This window comes from Paralichthys olivaceus, chromosome 2 (genome assembly GCF_024713975.1).
Source record: "Paralichthys olivaceus isolate ysfri-2021 chromosome 2, ASM2471397v2, whole genome shotgun sequence".
Taxonomy (NCBI): domain Eukaryota; kingdom Metazoa; phylum Chordata; class Actinopteri; order Pleuronectiformes; family Paralichthyidae; genus Paralichthys; species Paralichthys olivaceus.
The window spans coordinates 25,388,448-25,405,012 of NC_091094.1; the positions used below are offsets into that span (position 1 = coordinate 25,388,448).

General features: G+C 39.7%; 1 protein-coding gene across 3 annotated transcripts in view; it reads right to left on the reverse strand.

Annotated features, from left to right (window-relative positions):
- klhdc8a (kelch domain containing 8A) overlaps positions 1–16,565 on the reverse strand; it is a 48,375-nt gene that overhangs the window by 27,899 nt on the left and 3,911 nt on the right. The window lies entirely within an intron of this gene.

Sequence of the window (16,565 nt, forward strand, 5' to 3'; positions counted from 1 at the left end):
ATGCACCCTCAATTACATGTGAATATCCACTTGTTATGTTACTGAGAGTTAATGTGTTTGCTTGGATTTAGAGTCATCAACAAATGTGGCAGGTTTACATGTGTCTAATTAAAAGGAAGCATCCAGCCAGAGCTATACAACTCCTAATGTTCTCACTTAGAGAATAATGCTAATTGTCACTGGATTGTCAGTGCTCCTCAGGAACACTTCTCGCTGTGTGGTGATCACAGTTTAGCCACCTTTCCTTGTAACTACATCACTCTACCTGTGTGCCCTGTGACTGAATCTAAGCCTCCTGCTCCTCCTCCTCGCTCCCCTCAGATGAGCAGCAGCTGTAATGTGGTGGAACTGAAGTGGCATCTCTCATCTTTTACTTTCTTTCCATGTTGTGATGTTTGGGCTCTGCTGTTGTTGTCTTTCTTTTTTTTTTTTCCCTGAGTCACCCCTCAGGAGCTTTGGTTCCTGCATGTAACCCAGTTCTCTCCCGCCAGCGAGGAAAGAGGGAAGGAAGCATCCAGAATAGACCCACGATGCACTGCAAACCTATTTCTGACTGCATCACCTTAAACGCACCCAGTATGTAGACCTCATGTGTCACACAGGAAGGACTAACAGAAGTCAATACTGCCAAAGTCAGGTGTGTTTTCAGGAGGTTAATGGGAGAAGATTTAAGTGAAAATGTGACTGCTGTTAAATTACACAGCTGTGAATTCACAGTCTTTCAGCAGTTTATTCATCCAGTTTACCCCCCACATTCCAAACCTCCACCCCTTCCCCCTTTCCTCGATATCCCCCACCCATTTCCCCATCTCCCTCATTTAACTGCCATGCTTTATCTACCTGTCATACCTTTGATCATCTCACAGACGGAGGAATAAAGCAGAGAGGGTGAAGATGAAGAGAGGACTGTCCTTCAAAATCAAACCTCCCCCATTTGAATGCGTGCGGGTAGGTTGCCAAGCAACAGTTAAGCTTTTCCCAGGAGCTGTCGCTTGTTTTTTTTTAATCTCTTTTGCACGATTGCTTATCGCTTGGTTTGCTGTTAATAATGGTTTATGAAAAAGGATGAAAAACAAATAAAAAAGCAGTCGCTCTCCGATAGGCTGACCCCGGCAGGCGTGCGCTTGCTAACGAGGCAGGATAGTTTTCTCCCGGCTCGACTCACAGAGTGCATTAATTGCAATCTGTAACCGATTTGGTTCGCCACATCGTTTTTTTTTTAATTAACTGCATGAACAGCTTGAGATCAACAGTAAGCCCACCAGCATCATCTAAAGTCATTTACAATCAGCATGCCTCCAACTTGAAACTTTTAATTAGGTTGCATAGTTAGTCTCCCTCCGCTCGCTCCGTGCAGGGACCTTCTTTAGATGTAAAGCCACAGAAAGCTTCATTCATTAAACGAAGCATAATGAAATGAATGTTAATTTCATATCATGTCTTATCACTGATTAGTGCCTTATCAAGCTTCCATCCAACTCTGAATGACAATAACCATGATTAATGACAAACAGGTTGTAGTGGAGGAGCAACATCTGAACTCAGTCTGCTGGTTCTCCTGCTCATGGACCTTAGATGCATGAATATGTAAATAGTGAGATTGCAAACGCTAACCTGAAGCCAAGACACAAATCCAACCAGTAATAACGTTTGATACAACAAATTGGAATATTTGAGACGACTAAACTGGATCCAACTACACTGCTATGTGAGTTAATCCCTTATTAATCAGACCTGGAAGGAAGAAATCCTGCATTACTCTTCCTGAGAAAAGACTCACAAGAGGGAATCAGATTGAATTAACGCTCACATTTATAGTCCCACATTATTCATTTTTCATCATGTTGTTTTCAGATGCAAGTCTTTACAGACACGTTCTTTAGCTGAAACATTATTGAATTAGTAAAATTGGAAGAATTTGTGGGTAAATCTGCCTATTGGTTTTTCACACTCAATTTCCCCCCATTTTCTAACCTCAGTGGAGTTCATGGAACAGTTTAGCATCAGAAGCCCGTCAGGACAAAGTCTACTGCAGTCTTGTGATCTTCTCTCTAGAGTTAAAGGGCATCTGTCTTGAGGGTACTTCAGCAAGTGTGAAAAAAATGTTGGATAAAGTCTCCTGTGTCTCCTGAGGGAACTGCATGAATTCTGATAAAATGTCTCAAGTTACTTAAGTAACTGTCAGTTTAGGCCCCCAAAAAAACTTCTCTGCTGTAATGTAGAGGATCGTGGCCACATCAGTCATTACAATCTTATGGTAATAGGTAAGAACTGAACTTTCTGGTTCTGTTGCATCAATTCATAGCATTTGTTTTAAAACTGCCCACCATGAGTTAGTTAATATTATTATAATAAAAAACTTAATTACTGGCTCTTCTCATTTAACACATACATGAATATTGTCTCTTATTAATCGACGATGACATGACTTAAAGGAGGTTTAGGCGCTGGGGTGGTTAAAGCATTAAGCTGTAATGGCAGCATTGTACACATGTGTAAATATAAATGGACATTTCTAGTCAGGTGGTGGTCTGATGAGTTAGCCTATGGTTTGGAAGGAATGTAGCAGCTGATGCAAACAACAGACAGGAGGCTCCTTCAGTGCTAATACTGACTAACAGTGGTTGATCACGGATGGAGGCTTTGCTGCCATGTGGACAACAGTTTGCTGAAACAATTCTTTCTTCCACTTGTTAAATATGCCATCACATTTTTCAGATGTTCACCATCTGCTGCTATTTTTTCCATCTACACTAAAAGAACATTTTGTCCTCACATGGTTGCTCCCATGATACAACATGATGTGAGCACAGTGCAGGTATGACAAAGAGCACATCATAAATATTCAAAAACAATTTAAATACCATTAATATGCAGCTGATGTGTCTCACTCGCACCTGTAGTTTGGTTCATTTGGTCCGGACCAAGGACTTTGCAACAGGCTGCAGTTTCAGCTGCTCAATTTTTTGTACTGATCAGGGATTCATGTGTACAATGGCTACCATAAGTTATTAGACCGCTTCTTCACAGTTAACAGTTCACAGCCAAAAAATAAGAAAACTTGCTTGAAATTAGGCTAAAATAACCAAATAAACTATGGATGGTCTCTCTGGCTTCACAGCACAAATTAACCCCACTACCAAGCAAACCACTTTCTCAAGTGATCTTGGTTCAGTTGTTTGGTCTGAACCAGAGTTTTATTGAATACATCAGCTCAAACTGTACTAACCAGGCAAACCACAATGCAGAACCAAACTTTTAGCTATAAAAGAACCATTATTCAGGCCATTCAATCTCCTTTAAAGGTGTCCATCCATGACCTGCAACACAAACACAGTGGAGGACAGACCGAGAGGACACAGTCTTACTCTGTTGGAAAATTATACAACCGGTTAGCCTATATACACACATCTAGGTCGTTACCATGGCAGCCAGTGCAGATGGTTGCTTGAATCTGACATGATCAAAGAATCTGGGAAGACAGATCTATATATTAGAGTTCAAAAACATGATTAGTCTAATGAACGGAATATTCCACAAGAACAACTATTGTTGCTGTTGAGTTTTACACTGAACAAAAATCCTGCACTAAATATGCAACGTTTGAAAGACATTGATATTTACCATCCAGAAGGTGTCTATTGAGAGACCTACTGAGTGGTATTATGAGAAATGTAGGACCCAGAATTTTAGACAATATAGAATATAGACAGTGTCTCTTGTCCCCTGCTGATTAAATCTGATCTCATCTTTTTATGTAATTTCTTATAAATCTTCCAACTTAGTGGAAGTACAGTTTTAAAAATGCTAGACTAACCCTTAAAATATGAACTACTTATATAGGAAAGTGTCAGACATAGAAAAAGTGGTAAAATCTAAATCCAAAGAACATCTGTTTGCACTTTTGTTTGTGATAAAGGGTAGTAAGCAAATTTTTGCCAAATCCAGTGCCAAAGTGGCACCACTCTTGTGCCTGTTCTGCATTAACATGTTTGTGTTGAGTTTGTTTTCACAAAATTACAGGCCAGTAAACAGCCCTCATGGACATCATGGGGTCCTATTTTACGCTAGACGATAAGCACAGTGATGGAAATGTCTTGATTCAAACAAATGGAATGGTCTTCTTCTAGTCCAGCACACACATTGTTTAAACAGGAAATACACTTGAATCAATCTGAGCACTCATGGATGTGTGGGTCTTAAAATGAAGTGTGGTCAGACACATTTTGATCAAATTCATTATGAATTTATGAGGAAAATGATTGCTTTTGACCTACAAAAATGTGATCTAAAATCAGTGGCGCAGTATTTCTCTTGTATTTTAAAGTTTCAGTATGAAGATTGTAATAAAAAACTACATTGGTGGGTGCACAACGTGTGTTAACTCTAATCTCACACAGAGGATCTTTTCCTCTGTAGCAGAGTCCTCTCTTTTATTACTGGAACATTTCAATAATAACAGCAAGTCACCAAGGTGCAAGCACCCCTGGCATTTAAAGAAAGAGGGGGGGATTAAGTCCTTTCATAATTGAACTTGTGCAGTGATCATTTCTTCTTCTACTGTTTAACTAACAAAAGTGGACTTTGGAAAATGTGCTTAGTTAAAATAGAGCACATGATGTTCAACAATAAACCACATTTCAAATTTAACAGTAGCCTGTAAGCTGCTATAAGGTTTGAATTCTTAAAAAATAAATAAAAACTTCCAGGTAAAGCTATGCTTTAATCCTCTTCTTGCTTGGCCTGTGATTTGAGAAAAGGCTTCAATAGCCTCCTTCACCAGGTTGTGTTAAGTGCTGTGACTTATTTTTTTATGATTTAGAGGTCAGTTGAATGCTGGTAGTGCTTTATTCTGGTCTACTAATGACCCTCCCTGTACTCTCTCTCCCTTGTTCTCTGTTGGTGCTGGCGGTTCAGTAAGGGATCATTTATTGACTTGTATTTAATTAGTCTGCAGTATTCAAATAGTGCATCTGTGCTGCAGTCTGTGGCTGCCTTCAGTACAACACAAAAGTTGGCAAGATTTGTTAGTATGCACAAGTATGTGTGTGTGTGTGTGTGTGTGTGTGTGTCTAGCAATAAGAATGTGGGAGAAGAACCCTGGGCTGTATCATATTAACAGTATTTCACACTGGCCTGGTTTTAACAATGCTGAATTTGTCCCCCAGAGCTTCCACAACAGTTCTCCCTCCCTGAGTCTGATACAATCTCTGCTGTTTTGGCTCAAACAATCCTTATCTGGTGAAGTTCAGCACAGGCCAGCTTCATCATGGCAACCACCTGCTATTGATACAGATCTATTTAACTTCAGGAGCGAGAAAAACTCTATGCAAAGTAAAGAAAGTGGATATGCAGCAATTCTGGTTTACAGGCTTGTGAGTAGATACATTTTCATGCAATAAATAGGTTTTATAACTTCTTTCTGTACAGAAAAAAACCTAAACTGTACGGTAAATAGAAATAGCAGCTGCATGCTGACATATTCACGTTTCTTAGGAGAAGACGTTCAACCAGCACAACATGCTCCATATGTTTCTTAATTAATGTAAACAGACCTTTTTCACAGCAGACATTTTGACATGCCAGTTTTTTATGGTTTAATGACATTAATGATGGCTGCATTCCTCATACAACAGGTCCTGCTATTGTGCGTGACTGCTCACTGGAATAGCTTTCTGGGACATTAAACAGTAGAGCTGACATGACTGAGTTTCTGTTCCTCCAGGGGAAATGGTCCCTTTCACCAATACCTGTCCATCACCACAGCATACAATGCAGTGGCGGCGCCAACTCTAGGACAGAGGAACTTGGTGGTGACCCTGGATGGGGAACTGTCGCTCCTTGCAAACATTGCAGCAGAAGTGCATACGGGATACGTTCAATGTGCTCATCAGACATGCATGTCTTAACTTAAAAGAGATTTTAATTTAACATGTTGGTCTCAGAGTCATGTGCATGTCAGTGTTACAACAACAGTCTTACTAAGTATATGGTCTGTATTTGATATAGCGCTTTTCTAGTCTTGATGACCACTCAAAGCACTGTACTGTACGTCATTTACCCATTCACACACACATTCATACTTTGAGGAGTAATTCTGAGTTCAGTATCTTGCCCAAGGACAACTTTGGCATGGAAATGGGAAAGACTTGTTAGAGGACAACTTCTCTACCCCATCAGGCTGGATATCATTTTCATATTACTTCCCCGTGCAAAGAGGGTGGAGGAACAAGGGTGGAAGCACAATTTGCAGAATGGAATGCCTCTCTTCTCTCTGCTAAGCTAACATTTACAGTGACCACACTTGTAAAGCAGTTTTCCAGGCTAAACATGCAGTGAAGTCACAGTCACTTGAGCACACAGACTGTAGCCACCGATGATCAAGTCACTGTCCACTGTTTAATGAACAACCCACTCTCTGTCCTCAGCCACATTCGCCTATTGTCACTGAATTATTATTTTCTTAGTATAAATATTAGATAATTTCCTAAATGTGACATTTTTTTCACACATGACAAAATGGCAAACAACGGCCCCAACTTAATGTCTTTCCATCCAACACTTATTAATTGTCTGATATTAAATAAGAAACAGTACTCTGTGATATATTAGAGGATTCACTGTGAAAAGCAGGAATGCCCCTTATGCTCAAGATAGTCATTTATTAATGCTTCAGCAGCAGAAAATTTTTTCACATCAATCACTGATACAGCCTGTGGAAGAACATAAAACACTATTGTTCCTTCAAAACGATTTTCAATAACTGTTCTTTCTCTCTTCTCCCTCTCACACAGGGTGCAAAATATCACACTAGCCCAATGAGCATTGTCTCTTCGTGTGATATGTGTATGTCTGGAGCAGTGGCGGCTGGTGAAAAATATTCTTGGTGGGGCTGTGTCGTGCCATACTCAGTTTTCAGTAACCATCTCACTACGATTTAATACAAACTGCAGGATACCAGTTCTTTGTGAAATAGTAGGTATTTATTTAATCAATAAACAAAAATAAACATGGCAGTCATTTTACACAAAAACAGATAGCTAACAGTTTACTGCATACTGCACAAACCAATTTCAAAAAACTAAACTTCGAAAACGAAATCAAAATAATATATACAAAAATAATATTAATATAAATAATAATAATAATATATTGATAAATAATGTAAATTATTAATAGTTGTTGCGGTGTGCTCAGATAGTAAGTAGTAAAGATTTGTGTATGCTCTGCAACGATGTGCATCATATAGAAGTCAACCTGATAACCCCCAGGGGCAGCCATTTTGTGTAGTTATAAAAATCGCCATGGAAACTGTTGCTTCTTAAAAACCTTCTTTAATGATTTTTTAAGGGGGCAACCAACAAAGTGATTGCTGGCCTGCAAATCCTTAGATGTCGATCAAAGGATCAAAGACTCTACAGACTGTAGAGGACTTTGGTCCTTTGAACTACCAAACTTATAAATAACAGACCATCAACTGAGAAGACCACAGTCCTCGTTTGTGAAGACAACAATCCTGCCTACGGAGACAACAACTGATTTGTTCAGTGAAAATTCATCAAGAAGACACTGCTCTCTTAACCACAAATCCCCCTTACCGAAATGGACATTCTGGTAAAGCATTTATTTTTAGAAATGTATGTCCAGGTTGTGTTGAGTGGACTTTTAAAAATGAATTCCATGTTTCTGTTTTTCAGACTTGTGGAACATTGAAGTATAAGTTTGAGGCTCTGAGAGAGACGTTCAAACAGGAGGAAGAGCTCCAGATAAGGTTTAAGGAGAGAATAACTGCTCACATTGCCAAACTGGCTGCAATAAAGGCTCTGCAAGAGGACAATGTGGCTCTGAAGGAGAAGGTGGCCCCTTTAATAAGGGATTCCAGCAGGGTTGATCTTGTAGTGACAGAGGTGGAGGACAGGGAGGCTCACAGCCAAAAGATTGACTCAATCGACAAGGAGACTCAAACCAGCAAGCTGCCTCAGGATGATCAAGAAGAGCTAATGAAGCTCAAAACTTCTTGTCATGAGGTCTGCCACTGTCATGAAGCTGATGTTTCCAGTAGTCAGCTCAATGGAGAGAGTAAGGATGAGATCACTGAGGAGAAGTCTCTCTCCAGTGTTCTCCCTGGGAAGACAAATAAGCCTTTACTCTGGAAGAGAATCCGCCACGCTCTGGGGTTGAGAAAACCACAGCGTTGGAAGAAGTCAGCAGCGCCCATCCAACAGCACCTACGCTGACCTTACCTTCTTCACCGGCTTGAGGACTGTCAGGGTTAATGGAGGGATTTGATTGATGTGATTACAATAAATGTTTTTTAAATATTTTTACAAATACTTTACTGGTTTTTGTGTGTTTTTTAAAGGAAAAACAAACTTGAAGAACTTTTGTTTGACCTTCGTATGGGCACACTCATGGAAAACGCAGTGTAGTGCTGCTTAAAGCTGTTCATTACTGTATATATCTGTCTATTATTGCGTGCTGAAAACCAATGATTTCAGCCAAAATTATGTACTCAAAGGAATAAACATTGTACAAATATATAAAATGTCTTTCTACCACATCTGTAATATTCAAGGTGATAATCTCTCACAGTGCTGTTGATAACAGCCCACATCAAGTCCCTCAACTTCTCTCAGTGTGAAAACAGATGAATATATAATAAATATGAGCACTGTTTACAGCAGTGGTGTGTGGAGATTATAATCACATCTAAACTGTCATATAATTATGGGGATTAATAAAGTATTCCTGATTCTGATTCTGAACTTGCTTCAAACTGTTCATTAGACGTGTTAATTAAATGGCAAATTACCACAATAACATTAAAAACCACTTGAGGCATGTAAGTATATGTAGTACAATTACGATAATAGATAAATCAATAGGTTTTGTTGTTGTATAGTTTCAGGGTAACTTACCTCTGTTTGGTTCGTTGTTGCGGCCCCAGGGCGGAAATACGTCACCAATCAGACAACGTCGATGAATGAAACAACTTTACTCATCATTAACTATAAAATATTTATCTTGCACATCTAAAAAAATATGTACATATATTTTGAAATATTTTTATTTTATTTTTTCATATTTATTTAAATGTCTTATGTCTTATTCAAGGTAATTTGGTGAGTGGTGAGAGGTGGGGCGGCGCCCTAGCACCCTCTATTGGCCAGCAACCACTGGTCTGGAGGAACTTCTACGTACAGTGACACATATCTCTGAATGACAAAATGCTATCTCTTAAGAAGCTTGATGGAGCCAGAAGGGTTAATTAAAAAAACCGCTAGGCCTTAAAGATCCAGTGTGTAAGATTGAGGTGAAAGGGAACTATTGCCACTGTAGAATAATCCTCATGATGTTTTCACTAGTTCTTTTCATCTAAATTGTATTAATTGTAGTTTTCTTTACCCCAGAAAAGTCCCTTTATATTCAAATACTTTATATTTACATCGACGGGGTCCTCTCTACGGAGGCCGCCATGTTTTTTACAATAGTCCAGACTGAACAAACTAAACACCTTTTGAGTTTTTAAGTCAACTGAAGCTACCACAGGTTATGTTTCATGTTTGGAAGGAGAGGGTGAGGTGAGGGGTGTTCAGCTGTAACATGAAATTTCAACACAAGATATCACAAAATTCTACACACTGTACCTTTAAATGCTTCTCCGTGCTAAAAGTAGTGTAGGGTATTTGTTTCTGAAACACATTTATGTTATTTGTCAAAATCCTCTAAACCACAATCATTTAATTCGGACTGAAGAAGAAATCATGGCCAGAAGTATGTGAACAAGTCACTCAATAGTAAGTTTCTTGCATTTAGGCAGTGCATGTTCATTTGTTTAGGGGGCGTAGCTTTGACGATAGATTGGAGTGGGTAATATGAATGCTCTTGCTAGCTTTTCCAGGATTACCAACCCTAGCTTTAAGTTTTGTTCTGAAGATGTGCAGTCAGGTTAGACTGTGAAGCACAGAAACTGGTACATATTATATTTCTAGCTTCTTTGGAACAAACAGAAGAGCTCAAAGTGAGAGCTTAGATCGATTTATTTGATATAAATAAATAGATAGATTTATAGATAGATTTATTTGTATAAATCTAGATAGATGGATTATATAGATATATTTATTTGTCCTTTCAGAAATTCATATACTCAGACACAAAAAACAATAATAGAGAACTAAAAAGTACTAAAAGGGGATGTTCTTTGTCTTTAGTCATAGCTCACTCGTTCTTGCTGTTGTCCAGCAAACTTACTGTACATATGAACTACTTTATGCAGTTTATTTCTATTATTCACACACAGTATAAGTGAAGAAACCTAAAGACGTTTATAATTCAACATAAAATTCGAAGAAAAAACGAAAAAGACGCACTTCCCACTGTGTGGGAGTTGACAGCACACCACTACACAGTATGTCGAGTACTAAATATGGAGTCAAAGTGGGGCAACTCGACAGGGTGCATACCACGTGGTTTGTGCACATGGTTTGAGTACCAGGTCCTAGTTTTATCATTCTGATTCAGTGCTAACATTTACTGCATGTAATTCCCCTGCTCTCTAACCCTGTTTTCAGTCTCGCCTTCACTGTCTCTATCAAGTAAAAGCAAATATACAAAAATAAAAGAGGGAGATAAAGTAAAGATACAACTTGTGGATTGCTTTTGGGGAGGATTAGCAGGACAGCAGCCCTCACTTTCACTGCTTTACTTCAGCACATAGCACATAAACTGTGCATGACACTTGTATGGACTATTAGCTGTAAAGGCTCGAGGCACGAGAGCTCTTCTTCACTATGTGAACACACAGGACATTCCAGCGTGAACACATTCAGCCTCTCTGGCTGACAGATCTACAGCTCAGCTCCTCTCAGCCAACTGAATCACCGCCTTGTTCTCCACAGTGGCTCCAGACATCCTACTCCAAGATTAGATGAAGCTCTGGGGTTACCTGGCTACTCAGCTTCGACTGATCTGAAGGTCCATGCAGGATTAGGTGATGGCAATGGAGCAGGGCAGAAAGCTAAAATCTGTGGGCTGCAGGGAGTCGCTCAACCAAGACTCTCGCCTGAGTTGGACCTGACCTCTGGATCAATAGGCCAGAGAGAAAGATCGCTCAGCCTCCTGACAGCAAAGGGAGCCAATGGCTGCTCTTTCTGCTAATCTTATCTCTACTGTGCACACATAAACGCAGCATGTGCTAGCTATAATAAATCAACCTCAACAGACAAAAACACTGGGAGGGAGAAGTAACAATGTAGACTAATAATGTAGCCACAACCATGGAGCACCAATAGTTAATACTGCGGTCAACAGGGGCTTTGTTTACAAAACACTGCGTAGGATTCATGCCGTTAATGAAGTTTAAGTGAGCAAGAGTGAGTACGACACAAAATAAAAAAGTGGTCAGATTTAAAGGCAAAAAAAGAATTGCTTATCATTGTCAGAATGTGAGGGGACTACTTGAACTGGCTGTACATATTTTAACCATCCGAAACAGGATTATTAAATTCAGAGACAGCTGCGATATCCCCATATAAACTTTTACAGAATTGTGTTATTCCCAAATGGGGCTTTAAGCAGAAAGGTAAAAATCACATACCTATCAGCTAGTGGGCGGAGATCTTGTGTTTGTACTGGGATTGTTCGGTTCGGACAGGTCAGTCTAATACTGGACTTCTTCAGCACATAGATATGTATAGATCTATAGTCATCTTCATGGGCCAGGAAACCATTGTGGTCATTGACAGCTCTTTTCCTTCTATTTGTGTACTCCTCTATCAGTGCCAGTGCATCCATCATGCAGCATTATGCACGAGTGTCACCACAGTATTTATGAATTTAGAGCAATCGGGCTGATCACTTCACACATTAGTGGGATCCTGACCTCCATTCTGGGGCATCATTTGCACATCTGTGCGCTCTATATACCTGAGCACAGTAATTATTACAGCAGTGATTTTACACACACACACACATTCTATATAAACTACAGTCGTACTTGGTGATAGGCGCAGTGTTATAACAAGATATTCTTAAAAACTATTATTCCCACATGCAGTTTTGCTGTAATCTTTTACAATTGAAGGTTCTTATGGAACAGTTGTGTTGTGCAAGCACAACTAAAGCTGTTGGTTTTATTGTCAATGATGAGGTGGATCAATAATCTGATTCAAACCACCTCCTCACGGCTGCATCGTTACTTTCCAGTTTCCAAAATGTTGGTATGCATGGGTTAAAATTCCACGTCAACTTTATTTTCATATATCTCAACGTTTGCGTGAGAAGTGGTGTAAGCACAAAATGGGTTCTGAAAAATGCGTACGCAACGGTTATAAAGCCCAAGAGCTTTTAGCTCTGTTGCTGCTGCTGGCCACCTCACTGCGAATTTTGTCATTTACATATTTTCAACAAGATTGAAATGGCAAAACGCTCCAGCCCAGCTGTTCCTGTGTCTCTGTTTGTACTGATGAAGTAAATTAGCAGGCTAAATTTGGCAGCGCAGGGTCCAGGTCCTGTAATGAGAGAGCTGAGACTAAATCAGTTGTGGCTGATTGTTGGCTCAGGCTGCTGTTGAGCAGTTGGCGATTCTCTTATCTACCTTTAAAAGGCAAACAACTCACTCGGTTTCCCTCTTTCCCTTGGCTCTGCGTGGCTATCCTCATGTGCGCTTGTGTGTCATTTATTTGAGTCTCAGGCTCCGCTGACAGATGCTGTAAAAGTAAGAACACTGTCGCCGTAGCAACTCAAGAGTGCCATCATGTCTAAGAGGAAAAGAATAGAGCACCTAATTCTTTCTCTCGCTATCTATCAGCCCATTACATGAACAATGTGACCATCTCTCAGCCTGTAAAAAACATTTCACTGGGAATGCACACAAACTGAGATTACCAGCCAGTTTAGTGTGAAGATAAGAGGTATTATATGTTATATAGCAACTTCTCACTGGGCTTTATCAATTGATATGTATTGATAGTAGTTATAGTGAATTGATGAAACTATATTCGGATAATTTCTGTTTTATTACCTAAGTAAAACTACTAAGAAATGCTATTCTGATACTGTACATTTTCTGCTGTTTGTATAATAATACAAACAAAAAATAATACAACATTCAATTATTTGGTGCTCAACGCAGAAAATCACTGGTTTAGGAAAATATCAAAGTTTCCCAACAATAATATAGAAAAATGTGTTGTACGCTCACTATTTTATTTTTTTTCCATTTGGGATGAACTGTCTTGAGCACATCATCATATATTGCGTGATGTAAAACCAGTATTGTAATGTTGCACACATTATTAACTGTGGGCTGGAACCCTGTTTTCTTTGTCAATAGAGTAGACCTGTGTCGAAATATACTGTATATCATCAAGTCTGTTGGGAAAGAATGTAGGAAAACATTTTATGTACAATGTGTGATTTTTAAGAAATAAACTCTTCCACATAATGCAATAATGAGTTTGTAGTTTATAAATCAGCATAAAAGGTGTTCACTTCCAGCAGCTAAATTAGTTTAAATGTTCTCATTTGAACAGAAGGAGATTAATAAACTGCCATAGATTCTTGTGTTGATGTGAGTACAAACTGCAGCAGGGGACCACCCTCCAACACACAGCAGAAAAGGGGGCCAGTGTGGGCCAATGGGAAAAAAGAATGGATCATGAAAATCAAACCTCCAGACTGGGGGCCAACAGAAACGTCTGAGTGAAATGTCTTTACATGGCAGGACTGTCGGAGAAACAATTATCAAGGTCACAACACTTCTTGAGGCTGGCTTACGCTTAAACCACCTCCAATTGACAGGAAGACTTGCAAAGTGTATGACATCATAATGACATCCCATGCATCGGATTAGGGGAACACTAGATGGGGTTTAACAGCGAGGATCCTGTGCAAGAGGCTGAATGAACAATGGAAACTGAAATCAGTTGAGTCAAAACAGTATCAACTGGGAAGGGGTCAAGGGTCAGGGACCGGAGGTCAATGGATGGCCCCATAAAGAAACAGAAGATAAATACTTAGGTCACATGACGACCTCACCATATCTCACTAAACAACCAAGCAAAATCCATCCAGTGAGGAAGACTGTGAGATGCTCAGGAAAGCTCCAGGACATGTGCAAAAAGTGTTCAACTGTGTGTTTTGATTCTTAAATGATTTAAACAGATAAAGGGACATTTGTTATACTGAAGAATCTGATTGTGCCAGAATACCAGCAATATATATATATATAATGACTGTGTGATAAGGGTTACGAAGAAAAACACAGTGCACAAATTGTTGCATTTTCATAAACAGAACTAGATTTGTGTTTCATTTTCAGAGGGCCTCATGATAACACTTAAGGTCAAGGTCTAACCAGCACAACTGTATATGGTATATACATACACAAACATATTTAACCCCCACACACAGTGTAGCTCTTTGATGCTCAGATGCACAAACATCTTAAGTTTTCATCAGAGACTTGAAAGCAGTTGAATACAGAAACACTCCTCAGAAGCCGCTGTGGTTACATTTTGCATGTTGCTGCGCCAGGAGCCATGGAGACGAGACGGAAATAGATACTGGCACTTGGGAAAAAGCAAACATTAGCGGAGCTGAGAAAACGAAGCTTGATGTATGCACGGACATGACGTGCCTGTGCCAAGGAACATGCCTGCTTGCGTAAGACAATGTATATTGAATATCCACTGTACTGTATTCTGTCCCTGAGGCACCCCCCCCTCTACAGCTCAAATACTCATATATTCACAGCATAGTGGTTCTGCTCCCTTTCACTGCCTAGCTGTGTAGGAGTCAAATTAGAGTGAGCTGATCCGGTGTGGCAGAGCTGTGAAGGCTCGAGTGGAGAAAAGAGCAGAGGAGGAAGAAGTGTAAGGGAAACACAGGAAAGATGGTGGGGCGAAACAGAAAGAGAAGGGGAGCAAGGGTGAGGAGTAGGAGAAGTGGACTCTGTTAATGGATGGAGGATATTACATGGGGGGCATAATGAGAGGGAGGGGCAGCTTAATGAGGGGGTGATTGAGGCTGCATGGCAAAGCTAAGGGGTATATGGAGCACATGCTCTATTACAGAGGGGAGTTGGGGACATCATAATCCCTATGGTCTTATAAGTAATTACTATGTGATAGAGAGAGAGAATGGTAAGACCTATCTACTGTCAGCAGAATTGGAATTAACTCCCTAACGGCTTTGCTCACCGCACCATGCTTTTATGTTTGTGTGTGTGTGTGTGTGTGTGTGTGTGTGTGTGTGTGTGTGTGTGTGTGTGTGTGTGCGTGCTGCCTGTTCTCCTGCCCTTTTAAGATCTGAGTGGTTGACTTTCAGAGTGAGAGCATTTCTGCATAGTGGCGGCATTTTCCTCTCGGGCTTCGTGCATTTAAGAGTTAGTGTAAAGTTTGGAGGCGTGTTTATGGACAAAGGAATCCTTAGAATACATCTGTGTGTAGATCATAAGACAGCAGGAGGTAGAGTCAGGTGTATTCTGGGCCTTAAACGCAGCAGGCAGGCTGCTTTTATGCACCCGTCCAGGAGATGCAGGCTGCTCAGCTCTGATCTGCTACAAAGACAGTTTTATCGTTAAGAAACAAGAAGATTAACACCCACAATATGTTTCCCTGTGTGTGAAGTTGAAGCAAGACACTGTGACTTTCCGAGCTAAGTGGGATGACCTTATGAAAATAAAGTTTATTACCCTTTGTGTTATTAGTTATAGCCGATCTAGACAGGTCTATTTTTGGACGAAGTCACGCAGTAGTCTCAAAACCCTGCCCTTGATCTCTCTTTACACACATGAAAATTAGTCCAGCATCTGTATCATATGTTCTGATACATGTTTTTAAAAGCTTGACGACTACCACTACCACTTTCGTGTGACTTCAAGGTTATTTTCTCCCTTGTACTGCAACAATTAGCAAAAGAAAACAAATATCTGTACCAAATATCATCATCATATTGAGAATATTTACTCCGAGAGCTGTTAACTATGAAGCAGGGTTCAGGAGTTCTCTCACACTATGAGTCGGGGTGGGGGGCTTTGTCTCAGGATTACATCAAAGGGTATAGAGTTAAAGCAGCTTATACCAACGCACATTCAGCAAAAACAGAACATATTATATGAATATATTATTTGTTTATCACTACATGAAGAGACTAGGGATGTAAATGATAATTTATTCATGAACAAACAAACACACACAGTGTCCTGGTTTAAGGAAAGAAGTGTTGCTGTTCAAATAAATACCTAACTTAAAACGGTACCGGTGCCTAAATGGTGCCAGAACTGATACTTTTTTCTTTAAAACATACAGTTAATGATAAGAAAGGTTCTGCTAAGGCAAATTGGAATTTGAAATTTGACATATTAACTCTTAACAGTTTAAAGTATACTTAACTTTAATATACAAAACTCTCAACAAATTCACACAACAAAATCAGATAATAAATAAAACCCAACCCAACTACTATAATCTATAAATAACAGTTTAAATACTTAATACAGCAAAATACTGCAATAGTTCCAAACTAGTCATCGATCAACTGTTTAGCTTTAGGCATTGTGTTGT